This window comes from Scyliorhinus torazame, chromosome 12 (genome assembly GCF_047496885.1).
Source record: "Scyliorhinus torazame isolate Kashiwa2021f chromosome 12, sScyTor2.1, whole genome shotgun sequence".
Classification (NCBI taxonomy): domain Eukaryota; kingdom Metazoa; phylum Chordata; class Chondrichthyes; order Carcharhiniformes; family Scyliorhinidae; genus Scyliorhinus; species Scyliorhinus torazame.
The window spans coordinates 85,458,215-85,480,677 of NC_092718.1; the positions used below are offsets into that span (position 1 = coordinate 85,458,215).

Here is a 22,463-nt window from a genome sequence, read left to right on the forward strand (position 1 = left end):
CCACCACCACCACCACCACTGCAATCTACTATTTTAACTGACCCAGGCACATCCCTCCAGGCAGTGTGCTCTGTGGCACAGCTCATGATGTCATTTTGATGTACTTAGCTAGCAGCCAAACCCTTCTTAAATTCCAGGAAATCATCTATTCTCGATTGAGATTGGTAGAGCCTTTCACAAAACTCTGGAACAGCAGACAATCTCCATTTTGTCTCAGTTCTTTGAAAACCTAGGATGTCGCAGGAGCTCATTTGAGCACTGTCTCTGTCCAGCGTATGAAAGTTTAACACCTGATTAAAGTGCTGCAAGCAGTCTCTCTGTCAGGCCTGTGAAGTTTAACCTCTGATCAAGGTTTCCATTTTGTCTCCATTTTGTTCCTGTTTAAGGCCTGGAAAGGTAGGTCTGGGCTCTATTTATCAATTCTCTGCCTAGCCATTTAAAATGCTTCTAGCCAGCCTGTGAGATTTTCCACTGGAAGTGAAAACAGATCTTTCTATTCAGCTAGGCCTGTGAAGGTAACTTCTGGTTAAAAGGCTGGCGAGCTGAAACTGATTTTTCTCAACTGATGAACTGTGTTCAAAGACTTTTCTCTCTGCAGTCAGTTCAATCAGCAGGAGGTTCCAGTCCAGTGTCACCTGCAGGAAGAGAGGGCTGTTTGAAAACCTTTTTGAAATTCTTAGATGAAGGATTCTAATATTACCCTAGTGAGTCTGAAAGCCAGTCTGGTGGAGGTCATTCAACTGAAAGTGACTCCCCAGAGAGAATTCCAACAGCCTGCATGTTCTAATTGAAGACAACCATCAGAAGGCCCAAACCAACTGTGATTGCAACACATTGCGTTCTTAGAAAATCACCAACCACCAAGACTACAACCTCAGTAGCAAAGATTAACCTCACACTCTTTTAACCCCTGTTATTTTCCTCCTTTCCCTACACCCTCCATGTGTCTGTCTTCTGTGTGACTGGGTGGAAATTGGGACGGGATTTCAGGAATCATTAGATTAGCATTGTTCTATTATTACCATTACATGTTTATTCCTTCTCTTGTTATAAGTAAACAGTTTTTTTAAATGTTTTACTTGCAAAACTGGTGCCCGTAAGTCATTGGAGGAGTCAGGGGTTGAAGATCTCAGGGAAATACACAAATTACTGGTTAATTCATTTATGTTGGGATTCCGGTGTCTATGGGGCTGAAATTGACCGTTCACTCGCCCAGGGTGTCGTAACATAAATTGAGGGCTCATCCAGGAATGGAAACATTAGATGGCAAATTTGGGGTATAGTGTAAATTCTAGACAGACACCAGGTTTGAAGTAATGTATCAGGTTGACTATGGAAGCTGCTAAGCATTTTCTCCAGGTAGAAAACTTGACTCTGGTTTACTTATTGGTGCTCAATAAAGACAAATTTGTCGAGTTAGATGGTGGTACTTGGTGGTACCAGTTAAACTATGAAGGTGGAGACATTTGATGCAATTGTTAAACATTTAAATTTGATGCAGGTGCCAGGAGTGCAGGGAAGCCGACGAGCAAAGTTTCGCATCAGATGCATCTTCAGGTGGGGAAATGGAGCCGGAGAGAACTCTATTGCAGTTAGACTGTTTAAAATGGAGATGGAAATGAAGAGGGAGGAATAGACAATGAGAGAAAGGAAAGAGGAAGTCAAAGAGAGGAAGTCAAAGAGAGAGGGAGAGAGAGTTCCAGCTTGCAGTACTGGAATGAGTGGGTAGCTGCCAGAATGTAGAGTGGAGCCTAGTCCAAGATCAGAACTTAATGATGATATGTTTAGGTTTATACAGACTCTCCAAAATTTGAGGAAATGAAATGAAAATGAAATTAAATGAAAATCGCTTATTGTCACAAGTAGGCTTCAATGAAGTTACTGTGAAAAGCCCCTAGTCGCCACATTCCGGCGCCTGTTTGGGGAGGCTGGTACGGGAATTGAACCGTGCTGCTGGCCTGCCTTGGTCTGCTTTCAAAGCCAGCGATTTAGCCCTGTGCTAAACAGCCCCTAGAAGGAAGTCGAAACGTTCTTTCGGGCTTTCGAGAAAATAACAAACCAAATAGAGTGGCCAAAAGAGAAGTGAACATTATCCCTGCACAGTAAGTTGACGGGGCAGGCACAGATGTCAGAGCAGGAGGCCAGGGATTATAACACGGTTAAAAAGGCTATTCTAGGTGCATACAAACTGGTTCCCGAAGCAGAAAGGCAGAAATTTCGGAATTTAAGGAGAAAGCCGGGACAAACTTATGTAGAATTTTAAAGGGGTAACCAGAACACTTTTAATAGATGGGTATGAGCATTGGGAGCTGAGACAACCTATGAGGCTCTGAGAGAGGTTATTCTCTTAGACGAGTTTGAGAATTCCTTACCTTCGATAATGAAAATCTATGTTGAAGATCAGAGGGTGCAAACTGCAAATCAAGCAGCAATTATAGCTGATGATTATGGGCTAATACATAAATAATTTAAACCCTTGTTTCATCACCCTATTGTATCTGTAAAACCTCAGATACTTCGGCCAATATATTAATGAAACATTTTACCCAGGTGCCCTTATTTATGAGATGAACAAATGACCAAATAGGTTCACGGTTTAATGCAATTTTATTCACAATTCTGTCACTCAACAAAGTATAACTCAGACTCACAGCTAAGCTTCAGGTTTTACCCACACTTAGTTAAGGAGACTAGCTAGGCTGCGATCACTCAATGTGGATGTCTTCTCTGGACGTCGAAACCCAGGGTCCCATCTTCTTGTGATGGTTGTACCTGGGGAACCCCCAAGTTATCGCTGAAAATCTGTTCCGATGTTCCTTCCTTCACACTGGTCTGCTAGCATTGAGTCACAGGTATATGCCCACAACTGGCCATTGTCCCATCCAGACCCCAACTTGTTAATGGCAAAAACATTATTGTTTATCCAGCGTGATTCAATCAAGACCTGTTGTTCTCTGAAACACCCTCGTCTGACCAGCTAACAGCCCGTTATGGAGTCTGATGGCCTCTTTTGTCTGTCCTTCATCCTGCTGATCACCTGTGTCTGGAAGTTTGTTACATATCCATAGCATGGTCTTGTTATTTTGTGAAAACGTGAGCGGGTAATCACAAAGTCCATATCGCGATAACAAGTTTATATGTTGACATGAGTGCCCTTGCAGGTGGCCAGTATCAATTTAGCCAGGGCCTCATGGCAGTTTCTGTTCCTGGCCTATGTGTCTTGCCAGCCTGTTCCCAGTACCACATCCCCCCCCCTGTAATCCTATAAGTCCAAACACATGGGATCACTAGTTTGAGCAACCTTATTACCCAGAGTGAGTCCGAGATACAGACTGTTCTTTCAATATTCAAACTTAATTCAATTACATTTTGACATATTTAAAAACCAATTCCTGTGTCTCATTACCGATGCGACATTTAATCAATTTTCCAATTGCCTTTTTCCATATTTTAAACATAATCTTCATAATACCTTGTTATATGGCAATAAGAACAACAGCAATAATAACGAAATGCAACATGACCTGTATCCAAAGGCATATTTCCACTTTAGCGCCCCAAACCTAAATATTGTCCCACCAAGTTATTTCCTTTTTAATTTTTGAGATTTTGATTCTCATTCCCTAACCCCAGAGAATTAAGTGATTGAAGAATCCCACCATCTGTTGCAGCTTCATTGGCACTCCCCAAATTTAACATTACCTCCCCACCTACAGATCACCTCACTCATGGGGGGGGCGATTCTCCGATATGGCGACCATGTGTTCGTACCGTCGTGAACGCCGTCGCGTTTCACGACGGCGCGAACAGAACCTGGGCACGACCTATTCTGGCCCCCGCAGGGGGCCAGCACGGCGCTGGAGCGGTTCACGCTCCAAATGGGCGCCGCGCCAACCCGCACATGCACAGTTGGGCCAGCTCAATCCTGCGCATGCGCAGTTGGGCCATGCCATCCTGCGTATGCGCGGGGAACTTCTTACGCGCGACGGCCCCGACCAACATGGGGTCGGTGTTCAGGGGCCGGCTGCGCCAGAAAGTAGGCCTGGGGGGAGAGAGGCCGGCCCGCCGATCGGTGGGCCCCGATCATGGGCCAGACACCATTGGAGGCCCTTGTCCGGTGAGGAAGCCCCCCCCCCCCCCCTCCCCACAGGCCACCCCCCGAGCGTTCCCGCAGAGTTCCCGCCAGCAGCGATCAAGGGTGAACGGCGCCGGCGGGACTCTGTCGTGTCGGAGCGGCCGCTCGGCCCATATGAGCTGGAGAATCGGCGGCCCACCGATTCCAGCGTCCTGCGGCCGGCGGCGCACCATGCGTGCCGGCGCAAATGGCGCCGATTCTCTGCACCTCGGAGAATCACGCACCGGCGTCGGGCCATCGTGGCACAGTTGCTCCAATTCTCCGGCCCGGCGCGGGGCTCGGAGAATCGCCCACATGAGCATATAACAGCCCTTATCCTTTTGCACCAAGTCATTAATTTCTGAACTATTTGTAGTTAAATAGCCAGAATTAAAACAACATACTTTGTATGTCCACATATGCATTATCTGAGTTAACATTTACTCAGTATTGGGAACGAGCACAAAAAAAAAACAAATATTACTTTTGTAAAATATCCCAGATTCAAATGGTGACATTGTAAGCTGAAAATGCTTAATTTATCTCCTTTCGAACACCGAAAGGGTTTTGAAACTCAAAAACCTATGCAGACTAACTCCTATCACCCTTCATTTGTCAAAATTAAAATGTATTTATTATCCCCTTTTATACTAGTTGCTGTTTCACTTTTTTAAAAAATTTAGAGTATGCAATTAATGTTTTCCAATTAAGGGGCAATTTAGCGTGGCCAATCCACCTAACCTGCACACCTTTGGGTGTGGAGGTAAAATCCATGCAGACTCGGGGAGAACGTGCAAACTCCACATGGACAGTGACAGTTGCTATTTTCGCTTAATTGCTATTTAATCAGTTAGATTCGAGAGCATACCAATCAGATCTCGAGAGGAATTATATCCCGGCATGGTAGTTTTAAGAGAAGTCAAATCATCAGGCATTGTAATTGGTGTGGAAATTAAATGAAACTAGTCACAAACACTTTAATTCAAAAGGGCAACAATGAAGTCTGAATGAGTTAACCCTTTCCACAAAAGGAAAAGCCTTGACGTCCCCATTGTCACTATGTTGTGACAGAGCAATCTTGGAATTCTTGAAGCAGCTAGACTGTTGGCTGGGACTCGTGATTCATCTGTATTTCAAACAAAAGCACAAAGGTTCATTCGGCTGGGAGCCAAATATGAAATCTGATTTCATAGAATCACAGCATCTTTACAGTGCAGGCCATTCAGCCCATCAAAATTGAACTGACCCTTGAAAAGAGTACCCTCTCCAGGCCCACACTCCGACCCTGTCCCCGTAACTCAACCTAACGTTTTGGGTCACTAAGGGGCAATTTAGCATGGCCAATTCAGCTAACCTGCACATCTTGGGACTGCGGGAGGAAACTGGAGCACCCGGAGGAAACCCACGCACACAGTCGGGGGAAGTGCAAACTCCACACAGACAGTTACCCGAGGCCAGAATTGAACCCGGGTGATGCGACCATCAATTCACTCGAAGACACGTGGAGAAGTAAGCCATGGTTTTAATCAGCTTATAACTGAGCCTGCCTGTGACCGGTACAACACTGAAGGCTGCCCCGCAAGTCAGCAGCTCTTATACTTCCTGTAAAGGGGGTAGCGCCATGGGCGGAGCCCGTACATGCCCCAACATATCCCCTGTGGGTGAAGCCACACAATGGCCCATAGGTAGAGCCCACAGGGTTAAGAACATAACACAGTGCTCTGGTGAATTATCAGTAATTATACATTCACCACACCGGGTCCCTGGCGCTGTGAAGCAGCAGTACTAACCACTGTAACTAACCACTAAACCATTAGGCTTAGGTTAGGATGTGTCTGTCAATTTAAAAGAAAATTAAAATCCATAATCTTTGCTGTATGAAAATTCCCGATCAGCAAATCTGGGGCGAAATTCTCCGGAAACGGCGCGATGTCCGCCGACTGGCACCCAAAACGGCGCCAATCAGATGGGCATCGCGCCGCCCCAAAGGTGCGGAATGCTCCGCAACATGGAGGGGCTAGGCCGACGCCGGAGGGATTTCCACCCCGCCAGCTGGCGGAAACGGCCTTTGTTGCCCCGCCAGCTGGCGCGGAAATGACATCACCAGGGGGCGCATGCGCGGGAGCGTCAGCGGCCGCTGACAGTTTCCCACGCATGCGCAGTGGAGGGAGTCTCTTCCACCTCCGCCATGGTGGAGACCGTGGCGGAGGCGGAAGGGAAAGAGTGCCCCCACGGCACAGGCCCGCCCGCGGATCGGTGGGCCCCGATTGCGGGCCAGGCCACCGTGGGGGCACCCCCCGGGGTCAGATCGCCCCGCGCCCCCCCCAGGACCCTGGAGCCCGCCCACGCCGCCTTGTCCCGCCGGGAAGGTAGGTGATTTAATTTACGCTGGCGGGACAGGCAATTTATCGGCGGGACTTCAGCCCATCCGGGCCGGAGAATCGAGCGGGGGAGGCCCGCCAACCGGCGCGGCGCGATTCCCGCCCCCGCCGAATATCCGATGCCGGAGACTTCGGCAACCGGCGGGGGCAGGATTCACGCCAGCCCCCGGCGATTCTCTGACCCGGCGGGGGGGGTCGGAGAATGTCGCCCCTGATGTGTAATAAATTTACAGAGAAAATATTAAAATCTCCACCAGTTTGGAAACAGGAAAACAGAACAAAGGTTTTCAAATGTAGGTATATTAAGACTGCCCATAACAAAGGAACACATGGGCTGATTAAACAAAGAACATTAGTCTTCAAATTCCAATTTAGATTCCTTTGGGTTTTTTTTCACCTTGAGCTAAGAGCACACAAGGGGCGCGATTCTCCGACCCCCCCACCGGGTCGGAGAATCGCTGGAGGCCGGCGTGAATCCTGCCCCCGCCGTATCGCAAATTCTCCGCCACCGGAGATTCGGCGGGGGCGGGAATCCCCCGGCGATTCTCCGGTCCGCGATGGGCCAAAGTCCCGCCGCTGTCAACCCATGCCAGCCGGCGTGGATTGAACCACCTTTCGAACGGCGGGACAAGGCGGCGCGGGCGGGCTCCGGGGTCCTGGGGGGGGGGGCATGGGGCGATCTGGCTCTGGGGGGTGCCCCCACGGTGGCCTGGCCTGCGATCGGGACCCACCGATCTGCGGGCGGGCCTGTGCCGTGGGGGCACTCTTTTCCTTCCGCCTTCGCCATGGTCTCCACTATGGCGGAGGCGAAAGAGACCCCCTCCACTGCGCATGCGAGGGGATACCGTGAGCGGCGGCTGACGCTCCCCCGCATGCGCCGCACGGCAAAGTCATTTCTGCGCCAGCTGGCGGGACACCAAAGGCCTTTCCCGTCAGCTGGCGGGGCAGAAATCAGTCCGGTGCGGGCCTAGACCCCCAAGGTGAGGGCTCGGCCCCTCAAGATGCGGAGAATTCCGCACCTTTGGGGCGGCGCGATGCCGGACTGTTTCGTGCCGTTTTTGGCGCCGGTCGGTGTTCATCGCGCCGATTGTGGAGAATCCCGCCCACGATTATTCCAAGCTCAAACTAATCATTTCCAAATCCCAATTGATATACTTTGATTTTTTCTTCCTGAGAATTGTGTTTCACGTAACTTGCACGATGTTGATCATTATTAATTTTTTTTTATTTAAGGAATTTCAAATACTTACCCTGTTTCAAATTACACTTTAAATCCAGTTCCTAACTCCCATTTGATTGAAAACTCAGTTTTGCAAAATCACCATTTCGGGATAACAACATTGAAAACAACTAGAAACACCAAAGGAAATCCACACAAATTCTTTATTAAACACACCCGCACTCATTCATCTACGGAGGCCTCCACTCAAACAAAAGGAATTCAAAGCATGATATTTTCATTCAATCTCAACAAACTGAAAAATAAAACTAACATTTTCAAAGAAAACAAAGGAATTGGATTAAGACATTCTTCATTCTTCTTTCTCCAAAAACTAGAATTAAAACTCAAAGAAATGGTAAATTCTCTCGCAAATATATATAGTGGGTGAAATACTCCGCAATCGGCGCGATGTCCGCCAACTGGCGCCAAAAACGGCGCAAATCAGTCCGGCATCGCGCCGCCCCAAAGGTGCGGAATCCTCCGCATCTTGAGGGGCCGAGCCCTAACCTTGAGGGGCTAGGCCAGCGCCGGACTGATTTCCGCCCCGCCAGTTGGCGGGAAAGGCCTTTGGTGTCCCGCCAGCTGGCGCGGCGCGATTGCCGCCGGTTCCGAATTCTCCGGCACCGGCGGGGGGTCGGAGAATCTCGCCCAGTGAGTTTAAACTCTTCTGCAGAAACAGGGGGCAGGGTTCTACACTCCCGGCGGTTGGGAGAATCGCCTGGGTCACCGAATTTTCCCGCGACGCCGGTCCGACGCCCTCCCGCAATTCTCCCAAGTGGCGAGAACGGCCCCACCGAGTTCCCCGTGGCGCAGGCCGGAGAATCGCCTGAGACACCGAAAATGCGGGATCGCTGGAGGGCGGCCTGCAGAGGGTTGAGGGGGGATACTCCACCGGGGGGGGTCCTCCAATGGGGTCTGGCCCGCGATCGGTGCCCACCGATCGTCGGGCCGTCCTCTCTGAAGGAGGACCTCCTTTCTTCCGCAGCCCCGCAAGATCCGTCTGACATCTTCTTGCGGGACGGACTCGGAGAGGACGGCAACCACGCATGCGCGGGTGATGCCAGTTATGCGGCGCCGGCCGCGTCATGTATGTGGCGCCGCCTTTACGTGGCGACAAGGCCTGGCGCGTGTAAATGACGCGGCCCCGCTCCTAGCCCATTATCGGACCCTGAATCGGTCGGGATAAGGGGCGTTACGCGCCGTTGTGAACCTTGAAGGCGTTCACGGGGGCGGGATTCTCCACTCCCGCGCCGAAGTGTCCATGCCGTCGATCCCCCCTCTCCCCCCCGCAGGCCCCCCCCCCCCAGCATTCCCGCGTTGTTCCCACCGGCAGCGGCCAGGTGTGGACGGCGCCGGGGGGAACCCGCCGTTTTGGCCTGGCCGCTCAGCCCATCCGTGCCTGAGAATAGCAGGGGTGCCGGAGAATCGCCATTTTGGGTGTCTCGGGCGATTCTCCGGCCTGCGCCGTGGGAAACAGGGCGGGGCCGTTCCCGCCGCTTGGGAGAATCGTGGGAGGGTGTCGGACCGGCGTCGCGGGAAAATCCGGCGACCCAGGCGATTCTCCCAACCGGCACGGGAGTGGAGAATCCCGCCCAGGGGTTTTCCATTGCCCCAGAATCACCACTCCCACACGAACAATTGCTTTTCAGCTTGTCCTGCTCCTCAACCTAATTATTTTTTCAATTAAATTTAGAGTACCCGATTCCTTTTCTTTCCAATTTAGGGGCAATTTAGCATGGCCAATCCACCTACCCATCACACCTTTGGGTTGTGGGGTCAGACCCACGCAAACACGGCGAGAATGTGCAAGCTCCACAGGGACAGTGACCCAAGGCCAGGATCGAACCTGGGACCACAGCACCGTGAGGCAGAAGTGATAACCACCGCGGCACCATGCCGCCACTCCCCAACTTAATTCAAAATACAACTACATACCTACATTAAACAAGAAATTTAGAAATGACGAACAAAACCACACCACAGATAGTTAACTCAATGACACAGGCTCTAGACAGACTCGCAGACAAGGAACAATCCCACACACTAATGCACAAATAGCAACTTAACAAACACAAGGGGCAGGATTCTCTGACCCTGAGGCTAAGTGTTGACACCGTCGTAAAGGCAGTCGTGTTTCTCGACGGCATCAATATGGCCTCAGAAGCAGCGATTCTGACCCCTACAGGGGGCCAGCACGGCACTGGTGCGACCCATGCTGCTCCAGCTGCCGATCTCCAGCATCAGATGGGCGCCACGGGTCTGCGCATACACAGTGGGACAGGCGCCAATGCACGCATGTGCAGTGGGACCGGTGCCAATGCACGCATGTGCAGTGGCTCCCTTCTCCGGGCCGGCCCTGATGCAACATGGCGTAGGGCTACAGGGGCCGGCGCAGAACAAAAGAGGCCCCCAGCCCGAGAGGCCGGCCCGCTGATCGGTAGGCCCCGATCGCGTACCGGGCCACAACGGAGGGCCCCCCCCCCGGAGTTGGGGACCCCTCCCCCCCCCCCGCCCCCCCCGCAGGCCGCCCCCCCAGCATTGCCACACTGTTCCCGCCGGCAGCGACTAGGTGTGGACGGCACTGGGGGGAACCCGCCGTTTTGGCCTGGCCGCTCGGCCCATCCGGGCCTGAGAATAGCAGGGGTGCTGGAGAATCGCTATTTTGGGTGTCTAGGGCAATTCTCCGGCCTGCGCCGCGGGAAACTGGGCGGGGCCGTTCTTGCCGCTTGGGAGAATCGCGGGAGGGTGTCGGACCGGCGTCGCGGGAAAATCCGGCGACCCAGGCGATTCTCCCAACCGGCGCAGGAGTGGAGAATCCCGCCCAGGGGTTTTCCATTGCCCCAGAATCACCACTCCCACACGAACAATTGCTTTTCAGCTTGTCCTGCTCCTCAACCTAATTATTTTTAAAATTAAATTTAGAGTACCCAATTCCTTTTCTTTCCAATTTAGGGGCAATTTAGCATGGCCAAAATTGTAGTTTTCCTGCTCCAGCTGCCGATCTCCAGCATCAGATGGGCGCCACGGGTCTGCACATACACAGTGGGACAGGCGCCAATGCACGCATGTGCAGTGGCTCTCTTCTCCGGGCAGGCCCCGATGCAACATGGCATAGGGCTACAGGGGCCGGCGCAGATCAAAAGAGGCCCCCAGCCCGAGAGGCCGGCCCGCTGATCGGTAGGCCCCGATCGCGTACCAGGCCACAGCGGAGGGCGCCCCCCCCCCCCCCCCAGAGTTGGGCCCCCCTCCCCCCACCACCAGGCCACCCCTGGGTGAATCCACGCCGAGGTCCAGCCGGGTAAGAACCGGCTATGAACGGGGCTGGCGGGACTCGGCTTTTTTTGCGTGGCCACTCGGCCCATCCCGGGCGGAGAATCGCCGGAGGGGCCCCGTAGAGCCAAAGGCTCCGATTCTCCGCTCTCCGGAGAATCATCGGGGTGGCGTGGTGCGATTCGCAGCTGTCCCAGCGATTCTCCGGCCTAGCCCCGGGGTGAGAGAATCCCGCCCAAGGGACGGGATTCTCCACCCCGCCAGGCTAGTTTTCCGGCATGTTGCGCCCCTGCTGGCAGCGAGATTCTCTGTTTCCGCAGCCGTCCAATGGGGTTTACCATTGTGGGCCACCCCATGCTGTCGGAAAACACGCAGGTGTGGGTAGGCTGCCGGCGGGGCGGACGATCCCGCCGACGGAGATTCCTGCAGAAGTTGCCTTTTGTTTCAGCTGCCAGCAGCTCTGAATGAGTTTACTAAAGTCTGCAGACTATCTTTTAACATTATATCAAATAAAACCAATCACTTCCCAATTTCTTTCAAATATGCATTCAGAATATTATACGGAACCTTTCCAAGTTGTTAATTTAGCTTTTGTTTTGAAACGCAAAAGACATATCTCCCAAATCTACATCTCTGTCGGCTTTATCCATCTCTTGCTCCCCAAAAACGCACATCCTTTGGACGGAGACTGGAGACCCTCTAAACTGGAGTCGCCAAAATAAACTTTATAATAATCTTTGTCACAAGTAGGCTTACATTAACACTGCAATGAAGTTTCTTTGAAAATCCCCTGGTCGCCATATTCCGGTAACCTGCTCGGATACACTGAGGGAGAATTCAGAATGTCCAAACCACCTAATAAGCATGTATTTTGGGACTTGTGGGAGAAAACTGGAGCACCCGGAGGAAACCCACGCAGACACGGGGAGGACGTGCAGACTGCGCACAGTGACCAGCTGCGAATCTCTTTCCCCAACTTCTAACATTAAGGTGCTCCCAGAGCACCGATTTTCATACTGACTTCTAAAATCTCATAAACCAAGACTCACAAGTTTCTTTTTTTCCTAACTATCCGGAGCACAAATTTCCACACTGACTTCTTCTAAAACTCATATTTCCACACTGACTTCCTCTAAATCTCATATTTCCACCCCAATGTCTTGTAAAACTCATATTTCCACACCAACGTCTTCTAAATCTCATGTTTCCACACCAACGTCTTCTAAAACTCATATTTCCACACTGACTTCCTCTAAATCTCATATTTCCACCCCAATGTCTTGTAAAACTCATATCCCCCTCCCCCTTCGACACAAAGGATCCCTCGAGGAGCCTTTTGTCACTGGCCACCTTCCACAAGGTGGTTTGAATATCCTTTCCCTAATCCTAGACTTAGGCTCCGAGACCCTTGCCTTTTTGTTCACTTCTTTTAACTGTTTCTCTGCTAATTCTTCCACTCACTACTTATCAGGACATGTCGGGAAAGCATGCCGGATTTACATCAATACTAACAAACTTACCGACTTCAGGACGGTTAACGCTACCAAACAGTACAGGTTGGGTGGGTAAACCAGCCACCACCTGATCAGAGGAGCACTGATGCAACAGTGCTGAGTTTTTTAACCTTGAGGATCCGTACCCTACTAATTGACCTTTGGGTTCCAGACCCTTGCTAATTTATTGTAGTATGCAACCCACATGGATCACTTCTCACTCTGGGCACTCTGCCATTTCTCTACTCTTTTCTTATTCTCTCTCTCTCTCCCTCGGGTTTGTTTAGAGTGTGTGGGAATCATCTGAGGTAGGAGCCTGATTTTCACTAAATTCCCTCCCACAGATTTTACTCAACTCCCTTGACTATCCTAGATCTTAATACATAGTTTGTTCACCTAGTTTATGGCCCAATTTACTGGTCAAACCTGTATTTGTCCTTCATTCACTTAAGACTGGGCGATACGTGAGGTAATTACCCTCTTAATTTAGGTTTAGTTGGAGAGTCCGGGGTGGATGGGTCTAACGTCAGAGCAACAAAGTTACTTCTTATCAAGTCCCATCTGATGGTGCCAAAATGTTGTATCTATCAAATCTCAGGTACTTTGACCAGTGTCTTGATCAAAGGTTTTACACAGGTGCCCTTATTTGCGAGATGAACAAAGGACAAAATAAGTTCACGGTTTAATAAAATTTTATTCTCAGTTCTCTCACTGAACAAAGTATGACTCAGACTCACAGCTGAGCTCTAGGTATTACCGTACTTAATGAAGGAGGCTGGCCAGGCTACGATCACTCGACGTGGATGTCTTCTCTGGACTTCAAAACCCAGGGTCCCGTCTTCTTGCCATGGTTTTGCCTGGGGGTCTCCCGGCTAAATAGAGAATCCCGAGGGCAGAGAATTCAGCCCAAGATACTCCTGCTTATCCCTGGTGATACAGTGAAGATCCATTGCCCTCTGAAACACCCTCGTCTGACTAGCCATGAGCTCATTATGGAGTCTGATGGCTTCTTTTGTCTGTCCCCCATCCTGCTGCAAAGTTGATCACCTGGGTCGGAAAGTTGGTTACATATTAACAGCATTGTCTTGTTCTTTTGTGTAAATGTGAGTTGGCAATCACAAAGTCCATATAGCAATAATGAGTTTATGCGTTGACTTGAGTGCTCTTGCAGACAGCCAGTATCAATTCAGCCAGGGCCTCAGGCGACAGTTTGTGACCCTGGCCTATGTGCCTTGCCTGGCTGGCCACAACCCCATAATTTTGAAAAGGTGCCGCTGATTGGCTGTAGCGGGGAAGATTTGCATTGGGCGGTCACTGCTTCCAGAAAGTGGACCTCAGCAAGACACCCTCCGTGTTTCAAGTGCAGGCAAGTGTCCAGCAGAGCATCGATGCTGATTGGCTGTTGTGAGGAAGATTTGCATCGGGCAGTCAGTGCTTCCAGAAAGTGGTTTGTAGAGGAGCTGTTGTCAAGGAACAGCTAAACCCTCAACAGTGCTTCAGTGTTTCCCTCCCTCACTCCTTCTCTAACCCTAAGAACGGACAGCAACGGAGCCATCCTGCATCCCCCCTCCAATTTCGCTATTGGAGTAAATCGTGGCTACCTCTACTACGTGGGACAGCCACGAGTATGCCACACCTGTGGCAAAACGGGGCATGTTGCCGCAAACTGCAGTGTGACCTTCTGCAAGAACTGCAGGCAGGAGGGACACATGACTAAGGACTGCAAGGAAGACAAGTGCTGCAACCTGTGTGGGGAGGCCGGCCATCTTTACAGGGCCTGCCCGAAACGCGGGGCGACATATGCACAGATCATCAGCAGCGGAGTCAAAAAGGCGACCAGAGAGGAGGTGCATACACCCTCCACTGAAAAAGACACCGTGGTTCAGAATGAGGAAAAGCAACAGAAGGGCCCCCAACAAAAAGAGGAGGCCCCAGCACCTCCTGACAACCCAACCCCAGCCCCATCTGATGAGGAACACTCAATGGAAGAGGAAGAGGATGGGACAAAGAATAAAGAGCCCTGGGAAACCGTGAACAGGGACAAACGAAAGAGAAAACAAAAAAACAAACTGAAGAACCCCCTGAGGGGTAGTGGCAAAAAGCGACACCTCTCAGCCGGCGCACTTAGTGCCGACACCTCATCCGATGAGGGAAAACAGGACAAGAATCGGCCTCAGATAAAGAGGCAAAGCACCAACGTGGAACGGAAGGCACAGACCCCCCAGACCACCGACCACTGTCGGAAGCCCACCCAGCTCCTAGGAGACCAATTTAGGGAGCTGGAGCTGGATGCACTCAGGATCATCCAGGATGCTGAGCACTTTAGAGATAAGAGTTTCAGTGAGACGGTCCCACCTAAAGTGCAGGCAGAGAGTAGCTGGGTGACCACCAGGAAAGGCAAAGGGAGCAGACAGTGAGTGCAGGAGTCCCCTGTGGCCATTCCCCTTGTGAACAGTTGGGGGGCAGGTGACCGTTCAGGTGAAAGCAGATGTAGCCAGATCTGTAGCTCTGCGACTGGCTCTGGGCCACACCAGGAAAGGGTAAAGGTAAACAGGACCATAGTCATAGAATCATAGAATTTAGAGTGCAGAAGGAGGCCATTCGGCCCATCGAGTCTGCACTGACCCTTAAAAAGAGCACCCTACTTAAGCCCACTCCTCCACCCAATCCCCGCAACCCAGTAACCCCACCTAACCCTTTTTTGGGGGACTCTAAGGGCAATTTAGCACAGCCAATCCACCTAACCTGCACATCTTTGGACTGTGGGGGGAAACCGGAGCACCCGGAGGAAACTCACGCGGACACCGGGAGAATGTGCAGACTCCGTACAGACAGTGACCCAAGACAGGAATCGAATCTGGGACCCTGGAGCTGTGAAGCAACTGTGCTAACCACTATGCTAACGTGCTGCCCTAGTGATAGGAAACTCAAAAGTTAGGGAGACAGATAGGAGATACTGTGGCCGCAAACGGGAGTCCAGGATGTTGCCTCCCGGGTGCCAGTGTCAAGGATATCTCTGAGTGGCTGCAGAACATTCTCAAGGGGGTGGGGGGGGCAGCCAGAAGTCGTTGTGCACTTTGGCACAATTTACATAAGCAGAAATAGGGATGAGGTCCTGAGGAGTGATTATAGAGAGCGAGGAAAAAGGTTAAGAAGCAGGATCTCGAGGGTGGTAACCTCTGGATTACTTCCAGTGCCACGTGCTACTGAGGGTAAGAACAGGAGAATATGGCAGATGAATGCGCGGCTAAAGAATTGGTGCAGTGGGGCAGGGATTCAGATTCTTAGATTATTGGGATTTTGGGGGGGGCAGAGGTGACCTCTTTAAGAGGGACGGGTTGCATCTGAACTGGAGGGGGATCAATATCCTGGGGGACAGATTTGCTACTGCTACAAGGGCGGGTTTAAACGAGATTGGCAGGGGGTGGGATCCTCAGCAGCAGGGAAGCAAATGAGGGGAGGTGTAGTACCTAGCAATGGCAAGCTGATTAGATCTGATAGGCAGCAGCACGGCAGATACCGGGGAAAACCTGCTTGATTAAATTGCATCTATTTCAATGCAAGAGAGCTGACAGGCAATGCTGATGAACTCGGGGCATGGATAGGTACGTGGGACTGGGATTTTATAGCCATAACTGAAACATGGCTAAGGGAGGGACAGGACTGGCAGCTTAATGTTCCAGGGCACAGGTGCTTTAGATGGGACTGAGGCGGAGGAAAGGGAGGAGGGGGAGTTGCATTTTTGAATAGGGGGAGCATCACGGCAGTAGTCAGAGATGAAATAACCGAAGGATCATCCAGTGAGACTTTGTGGGTGGAACTAGGAAATAAGAAAGTGATGCTGACCTTATTGCGGTTGTACTATAGGCCCCAAATAGTCAACGGGAATTAGAAGAAAAAATAGCAGGGGATTTTAATTGACTGGGACTGCCATAATGTTAAGGCTTAGATGTGGTGGAATTTGTTAAGTGTGTTCATGAATGTTTTCTCAGGCAGTATGTGGAGTGGCCAGGAAGGTTTATGAGGGCAGGGCGATAGATGTAGTCTATATGGACTTCAGTAAGACCTTTGATACAGTTCCACATGGTAGGCTGCTCTGGAAGGTTGGATTACATGGAATCCAGGGCGAGCTGGCAAATTGGATATACAATTGGCTTGATGGTCGGAAGCAGAGGGTAATGGTGGGAGGATGCTTGTCGGACTGGAGGCCTGTGACTCGTGGTGTGCCTCAGCGGTAAGTGCTGGGCCCATTGCTGTTTGTTATCTATATCAATGATTTGGATAAGAATGTGCAAGGCAAGATCAGCAAGTTTGCAAATGACACTAAAATAGGTGGTATTGTAGACAGTGAGGAAGGTTATCAAAAATTGCAGCAGGATCTTGATCAGCTGGGGATAAGTGTGAGGTGTTGCATTTTGGAAAGTCAAATCAAGTTAGGACCTTAGGGGGTATCGTGGAACACAGTACCTTCAAGTTCAGGTGCACAGTTCTCTAAAGGTGCAGTCACAGGTAGAGAGGACAGTGAAGACGACTTTTGGCATGCTGGCCTTCATCAGTCAGGGCACTGAGTACCGAGGTTGGGATGTTATGTTGCAATCGCACAGGATGTTGGTAAGGCTGCACCTCGAGTATTGTGTTCAGTTTTGGTCGCCTTGATATAGGAAAGATGTTATTAAACTGGAGAGAGCGCAGAAGAGATTTACAAGGATGTGGCCAGGACTCAAAGGATTGAGTTATAGCATAAGCGACTGAGGTGTATAGAGGTGCATAAGATCATAGAGGCATGGATAGGGTGAATGCACTCAGTCTTTTTCCCAGGGTTGGGGAATCGAGAACTAGAGGGCAAAGGTTTAAGTTAAGACCGGAAAGAATTAATGGGAACCTGAGCATCAACCTTTTTACACAGTGGGTGGTACATATAAGACCATAAGACATAGAAGCATAATTAGACCACTTGGCCCATTGAGTCTGCTCCGCCATTCAATCAGGCTGATATTTTCTCATCCCCATTCTCCTGCCTTCTCCCCATAACTCCTGGTCCCCTTATTAATCAAGAACCTATTTATCTGTGTCTTAAAGACACTCAGTGAATTGGCCTCCACAGCCTTCTGCGGCAAAGAGTTCCACAGATTCATTACCCTCTGGCTGAAGAAATTCCTCCTCATCTCTGTTTTAAAGGATCGTCCCTTTAGTCTGAGATGGTGACTTCTGCGTCTAGTTTTTCCTACAAGTGGAAACATCCTCTCCACGTCCACTCTATCCAGGTCTCGCAGTATCCTGTAAGTTTCAATAAGATCCCCTCTCATCCTTCTAAACTCCAATGAGTACAGACATATGTGGAATGAGCTGCCGGAGGAAGTGGCTGAGGCAGGGACATTGACAACATTTAAAAGGCATTTGGACAGATGCACGGATAGGAAAGATTTCGAGGGATATGGGCCAAATGCAGGCAAATGGGGTTAGCTTAGATGGGCTTTTTGGCTGGCATGGACCAAGTGGGAGAGTGAATGTCTAAAGGGAAAGTCACCCCATTTTTCTGAACAGAAGTAGCTAAACCGATAACAATTTTAAGAGACAGACGTCCGGTGGCGACTGTGGAGTGAGTGTTTGCACATTTGGTGGCTCCCACTCGAGGTGGATTTTTGCGGCCCTTCCCTACCCAAATGGTGTCTGAGGGCAAAAGGTGTGTGAGAAGGTAATACTCCTTTGGTGAGGTTGCTATGTAGATCAGCGGACAAGAAGTGCCACGAGAAAGAGAGAGCAATTGAAGCAGAAAAGGTTTTGTGATGCAATGCAGGTGAGTGGTGAGGGCAAGGGGGCAGTGTGCCCGCCCAGTGATCGATGGAGCAGCTGATGGAGCTTTTAAATGGTAAATTCCAGCAGCAGAGGAAATAGGCCGGAGAGGATTTGACCAAAGGGTGAAGCCGCTTAGGGCAACGATCGAGCGGGTGGAGCAAAGGCATCAGTTTTCACGGCGGAGGATACCAGTACCATTCCTATAGGAATGGGTAATTCAGTGGCAATAGAAAGGGTGGAACTTGGAACAATCAGCATCAATAGGGAAACAGTACTCCACAAACTGTTGGGATTGAGGGCAGACAAGTCCCCAGGGTCTGATGGCCTACATCCTTGGGTGTTAAAGGAAGTGGCAGCAGAGATAGTGGATCCATTGGTTATAATATTCCAAAATTCCATGGACACAGGAAAGGTTCCAGTGGATTGGAAAAATGCTAACGTAACACCCTTATTCAAAAAGGGAGGGAGGCAGAATGTGGGAAATTACAGACCAGTTAGTTTAACATCTGTTGTTGGGGAATTGTTAGAATCAATTATCAAGGACGTAATATCAGGACATTTGGAAATCCAGAGCGCTATCCATCAGAGTCAGCATGGTTTTATGAAGGGCAAATCATGTTTGACTTATTTGCTTGAATCATTCGAACATGGGTATGGTTGGTGTAGCATAGTTGGGAAGGGAGAGATAGCGGCAGGTATCTGAGGGTGGGGCTGGAGGGGCGTGTGATGCAGGCCAGGGTCCGGCTTAAAAAGGGGTATGGCTGATCGGCAGGGGAGGGTGTGGAGAGACCCCTGACCAGGCCGGTCACGTGGAATGTGAGAGGTCTGAATGGGCCGGTTAAACGGTCGCATGTTTACACGCATCTGAGGAGTCTGTAGTCGGACATTGTGTTTTTGCAGGAGACACTCTTGAAGCTGGGGGATGACGAGGCTGAGAAAGGGATGGGTGGAGCAAGTGTTCCACATCGGGCTGGATATGAAGACAAGGGGGTTGGCGGTGTTGGTTAATAAGAAGGTGGCTTTTGAGGTGGGGAGCATTGGAGGTATGTGATAGTCAGTGGGAAGTTAGAGGGGATGCTGGTGTTCCTGGTGAAATGTATGCTCGATTTGGGACAATGGGGACTTCATGAGGCGAAGATAGGGAGGGTCCCGGACCTGAATACGCATCAGCTGATTATGGAGGTGCGATATCAATATGGTCCTGGATCCAAGTTTGGACAGGTCGAGTCCAAAGTCGTCGAGGGTGTCGGAGGTGGCGAAAGAGTTGAAGGGTTCATGGAATGCATATGAGGGTGGACACATGAAGGTTTTGGAGGTCATGGGCGAAGGTTTTCATACTTCTCCCATGTGCACTAGGTGTACTCACGGATCGATTTTTTCATTATGGACAAGACATTGCTGGCGGAGTTGGGTGACTCGGAGTACTCGGCGATCGTGGTTTCCGACCATGCGCTGCACTAGTTGGATTTGCGGATAGTTCATGGGGAGGCCAATGGCCACTGTGGAGGTTAAATGTGGGGCTATTTGCAGATGTCTGGGTGTGTGAGAGGGTGAGGGCTGCCTTCGAGGCTATGTGGAGTTGAATGATACGGGAGAAGGTCACAGCCACCACGTTGTGGGAGGCACTTAAGGCAGTAGTCAGGGGAGAATTTATTTTGATCCGGGCACATAGGGAGAGGATGGAGGGAAATGAGAGAGCAGGGCTGGTAGATGAGATTCTGAGGGTATATTGGAGGTGGTGCTTGAGGAGGGGTTGTTAAAGGAGAGGCAGAGCCTCCAGATGGAGTTCGGATTAGTGTCCACAGTGAAGGCGGTGGGGCAGTTGCAGAGGCCCAGCAGGGACGAGAGAGGTGGAATGGTCATGGACCCGGAGAGAGTGAATGGGGCATTTGAGGTCTTCTATAGGAGGCTATGTGAGCTGGAGCCCCCGACCGGGGAAGAAGGGAATGAGGGGGTTCCTGGATAGAGAGGTGGAGAGAGTGCAGGGGCTGGGGACCCGATTGGGTTAAGTGAGGTGATGGATGACATGGATATGATGCAGGCAAGGAAGGCCCTGGGGCCGGACAGGTTCAATAAAAGGTTTGGTGCAGAGCTGGGGCCGCTGTTGGTGAGGATGTAAAATGATGCGAGGGATAGGAGGGAACTCTCCAAGACATTGTCGCAGGCTTCCATGTGCCTGATTCTAAAGCAAGATCAGGACCTGGAGCAGTGTAGGCCATGCCGTCCGATGTCTGGGACCAGGTGGGCAGCATTGGAGGGATTATGGAAATTTGGGGGGAATTTGGCCGGTTTTCAGGGTATAAGTTGAACATGGGAAAGAGTGAGGTGTTCCCAATAAATGCCAGAGGGCAAGAGAGGGGGTTAGGGGAGCTGCCGTTCAGGGTGGTGGGGGCAAGTTTTAGGTATTTAGGAACCTACATGGTGCAGAGCTGGGCCCAGCTACACAAATTGAACTTGCCACAATTGGTGGAGGGATGAAGGAGGATTTCAAGAGGTGGGATGTGGTGCCGCTGTCATTGGCTGGGCTCATGCAGACGGTAAAAATGACGGTGTTGCCCAGGTTTCAGTTGTGTTCCCGAATCTCCCTATCTTTTACCCCAAGGGCGAAATTCTCCGTTATCGGCACAAAGTCCGCCGATCGGCGCCAAAAACGGCGCAAATCCGACTTTCATCACACCGTCCAAAACGTCTCGAAGTCTCCGGCCCGGAATGGGCTAGCAGCGACGTGACGGGATCCGCGCTTGCTCACATGCTTCACGCCGTGCGGCGTGTATGACGGCTCATCAGGACGCGCTGCTCCCCCCCACCCGACCGGAACACCTGACCGGAACACCCGACCGGATGGCCGCCCGCCGCTCAGCCCCGAGGTTCCAGTCACGGGATGTGGAGGCGCTCCTGGACGCGGTGGAGCAGAGGAGGGACGCCCTGTATCCCGGGCACATCCGCAGAGTTGCCCCACGCCACAGCCGGCGTCTGTGGAGGGAAGTGGCAGAGGCCGTCACCGCTGTGGCCCTGAGACCACGGACAGGCACCCAGTGCCACAAGAAGGTGAACGACCTTGTCAGAGCAGCCAGGGTGAGCCTCCCCCCCTGCCCGATATCCATGTCCCCCATATCCCCCCTCCCCCATATCCCCCCTCCCCCATATCCCCCATATCCCCCCTCCCCCATATCCCCCATATCCCCCCTCCCCATATCCCCCCTCCCCCATATCCCCCCTCCCCCATATCCCCTATCCTCCATATCCCCCCTCCCCCATATCCCCCCTCCCCTATATCCCCCCTCCCCCATATCCCCCCTCCCCATATCCCCCTCCCCATATCCCCCATATCCCCCCTCCCCCATATCCCCCCTCCCCATATCCCCCATATCCCCCCTCCCCCATATCCCCCTCCCCATATCCCCCCTCCCCCATATCCCCCCTCCTCCATATCCACCTTCCCCCATTTCCCCAAGTGAATCCAGCCCTAACCTTAACCTCTGCAATGCACGCGCAACCGATGGCGTGCATTCATATACCTGCCTAACAGTGTTGCCTTTTACCCCTGCCCCCCCCCACCACCCCCACAGGAGAAACGCGCACACAACAATAGGGAGCATGTGAGGACTGGAGGAGGGCCCGCTGATGAGAGGCCACTGACCGTACACGAGGAAAGGGCCCTGGAACTGGCTGGCGGACCTGAGGACCGGGAGGTTGCTGATGCAGAGGTCGGGGGCGTACTAGCAAGTGAGCCACTGACAGCCCGTCCCCATATCCCCCCCTCCCCTATATCCCCCTCCCCCATATCACCTGATCACTGCCTGCGTGTCTAACCATGCATGCTTCATTGTGTATCGCAGGAGCAAACGTCGAGGCACCCATCCCCGCAGATGCAGACCGCCCGCATGATGCCCCTCGGAGACCACGGGAGACGGAGAGACCCGGACCCTCCGGCATGCGACGCCCGCAGGATGCCCCTCGGAGGCCACGGTAGACGGAGATACCCGGACCCTCCGGCATGCGACGCCCGCAGGATGCCCCTCGGAGGCCACGGGAGACGGAGAGACCCGAACCATCCGGCATGCGACGCCCGCAGGATGCCCCTCGGAGACCACGGGAGACGGAGAGACCCGAACCCTCCAGCATGCGACGCCCGCAGGACGCCCCTCGGAGGCCACAGGTGACAGAGAGACCCGAACCCTCCAGCA

The 22,463-nt window shown here is 51.7% G+C and overlaps 1 protein-coding gene and 1 long non-coding RNA gene across 2 annotated transcripts in view; one reads left to right on the plus strand and one right to left on the minus strand.

Moving 5' to 3' along the window:
- Positions 1–22,463, plus strand: part of LOC140386533 (intermediate conductance calcium-activated potassium channel protein 4-like) — a 183,659-nt gene that overhangs the window by 12,646 nt on the left and 148,550 nt on the right. The window lies entirely within an intron of this gene.
- LOC140387206 (uncharacterized) lies at positions 5,055–12,568 on the minus strand. The gene is made up of 2 exons (XR_011933782.1): positions 12,508–12,568; positions 5,055–5,240 (listed from the first exon to the last, which is right to left on the minus strand). It is a non-coding gene; the product is annotated as an uncharacterized lncRNA (long non-coding RNA).